Raw genomic sequence first — 3,209 nt, 5'->3', positions numbered from 1 at the left:
CCCCTGCACCGGCAGGCGGACTCTCAACCACTGCGCCACCAGGGAAGCCCTGAATTACACATTTTAAATGAGTGAAATGTATGGCATAGAATTATATCTCAACAAAGATGTTTTATTAAAAAAAATCAACCCATGTGTAAGGCAGCAAGTCTGCCTAAGTTATCAGAGCTCCGTATAATCAATAGCAAGGCCCTGTAGAATTACTAATATAACTCATCTCTATAATCAGCTATATTTTTTACTGCTTTTTTCCTTCCCTCACTGCATGATTTTCTGCTTGTCTACATTAGTCACCTGCAAGCATTTTGATTATGCAGTCACCAGCAAGTCATATTCAATGTGAACCCACAATACAAGTACATGAATTCATGTATAAAATACAGTATTTATACCACTGTGCCAATATGTGATGTATTAGACTACTATGAAAATACAAATTTAAGAAAAATAAAATTTTGAAATGTAAATAATGGTTTATTACTCTCTTTCTACTTTCCAGTTGCCTTAAGCAATCCACCCACATAGTAAGTGGAAAAGATATAATTTCCAGGATGCACTGCTGGTAGGTTTCCTGCTGTCATACCCCCTTATAATTATTTTGTGATGAAGACTATACTTTTCATAATTTCTTGCTATACTGACAGCTCACACACCTCTATAAAGACACAAACACACGTGTGTGCACAAAGATTTCCTACCAGAGTAAACTGTTGGCATTTGCAGTCTTTATTTACCAAGGTACTGGGGGGTGAGAACAAAGTATTTGGAAACAACATCTGTCACCCTCATTAAAAAACACTTGAGATTGGCTGGCTGCCAATTTCTCGGGGTGGTATACATCATTAAACAGGAACATAAAAAGCATCTTCATATTTTTATTCAGAATAACCTCTATCAAAATTTAGGACGGGTCAGATGTTGAGGTCTAGTTTTTCACATACGCACCTTATCTACCTTATAATTATCTTCAATTCTTCAAAATTCCAGCACTAGGTTTTCTCAGTTTTTGTTTTGTTCTGCTGTTTCCTTGAGTTTTCTCCTTTTTCTTCCTTGTAATGATTAATTTGGAAAGGAGGCTTTGAAGGCTATAACTAGACATTATTTTGACCGGGAGTCAAAATTATTTCTTTATAGTTATACTCCTCTGATCTGTGAGCTCCTTCAGAGCAGTGCCCATGCCTTGTTCACCTTTTATCCCCAATTTCAGTACACTGGCTTGATAAGTACTAGGTTTTCAATAAATACACTTTGAATAAGCATATGAGTTACTCAATCAGTTATGCATCAGGGATTTGGATAGTTTTTTTAATATAAAGATATTTAATTAATTAAATGACTTTGGGAAAAGTTCCTCAAATCACTGTGACTTTGTCTTTTTTGTTTGTTTGTTTGTACTTACTTTTTTAAAAAGGATTTGGCCTGATGATACCCCAAATCCTGTTCATCTCTGACATTTGGTGAGGTAGCAAACTAAAACTGAGTACATCTCACCCAAAATGGTGGCAACTACTCAATTACAAATACAAGATTGTCAGAGGTAAAAGAAGGCATTCTTGGACCTCTGATTCATACAAAAATGGTAGATAATCAATATGAACTCAAAAAGAGTAAATCAGGGCTTCCCTGGTGGCGCAGTGATTGGGAGCCCGCCTGCTGATACAGGGGACACGGGTTCGTGCCCCGGTCCGGGAGGATCCCACGTGCCGCGGAGCGGCTGGGCCCGTGAGCCATGGCCGCTGGGCCTGCGCGTCCGGAGCCTGTGCTCCGCAACGGGAGAGGCCACGGCGGTGAGAGGCCCGCGTACCGCAAAAAAAAAAAAAAAAAAAAAAAAAGTAAATCAGTTGATGAAAAGGAAATGAGAAAACTTAGATAAAACTAAATGATGTTATATTTGGAATGTTAATCAAGAAAATTACTTTGCTGGCAAATAAAGATTTTGGACCCAGTAACCAGTAACTTTTGTCATTAATTAAGGGACAGTCACACATATGGGAAGGAAACATGTTGATTATCTCAAGATTCCCAAGTACAGCAAACCGTCATGAAGTTGTTTCCTACTATTAGACTATAGGTGCAAATATCTCGAGTTATATCTCTCACTTTCTTGCCAGAAAGTGCTGCCTCCCTTGTTAAACTTGTGGATCAGTGGTTTAATTAAGACCCTCACACAAGCCCTATCGTTTCTAAACTAGTTTCTACTCTGGTCCCTTTAACATGCTAGCAAATGATAACTTAGTAATAAGAATTTTCCTTTAAAACGGTAAAGAAGAATTTCCATTGAATTCATTGCAATATGCTTGCCAACCCTGAATCTTGTTTCTGTCCCTAGGGAATCCAACAATCATAATAACCGTGTTTGATGTATTTAGGAAACTCTTCTTAATTTTTGTTTGTTTTTTACTTCCAGGCAAGAAACTCTTAGAGTTACTTTTTAATCTGCTTCATTTGAGGCATGTGATGCTGAGTCCTTTGTTTTAATAGCTTATCATATATGCCAACTGTAAAATTCTGTATACCATGAAATAGTTCTCTCTGGCAGCACAGAGATCTAAATATCTCCTTAAGATTCTACTAATGATACGATTTTAAATAGCTGGTATAAAAAGAAACAATGCTTTGACAAACTGTAAAGACACTAAGAAATATTAGGCCAAATGTGAAGTGAAAGTTAGAATTCAAGGAATAGAATGCTAAAGTCAGTTTTCATTGTGAGGTTATTTTCCAAAAATCATTAAACTTAAGCCTAGAACCTGTCAAGGTGGGGATCTAATAGCAGAGACCCTCACATTGAACTGGAACTCCAGACAGCTACCACTTCAGCACAAAAGTAAACGATCAATTAGCCTGCTATGCAGGATGTAAATGTTCAATTAACATCTGCCTGTCTTGAACTTGTGTTGAATATTAGAGGTGGAAATATCCCCTGAACATCTGGAAGCAGAGCTGGACCTGTATGAGTGTGCTGCTCGACTTCCTGTGGACCTGCTTAGTCCAAAAATTCTCAGCAAATTTATTTTAAAATGATTCTGACTTGAAAATATTCCCAAGCCCTCAAACAACTCTCACAAAGTTCCGAGGAAAATGATCTGCACACACACACACACACACATATAGAGAGCACAGAGCATGAGTGTATGTGATGTGATGAGTAAAACCAGGAAGAAAAAATGAAGTGTAACAAAAACTATAAAGACTTCTGTAGTAGAATT

This window comes from Physeter macrocephalus, chromosome 19 (genome assembly GCF_002837175.3).
Source record: "Physeter macrocephalus isolate SW-GA chromosome 19, ASM283717v5, whole genome shotgun sequence".
In the NCBI taxonomy this organism is placed as follows: Eukaryota; Metazoa; Chordata; class Mammalia; order Artiodactyla; family Physeteridae; genus Physeter; species Physeter macrocephalus.
This window is presented reverse-complemented; position numbering follows the sequence as displayed.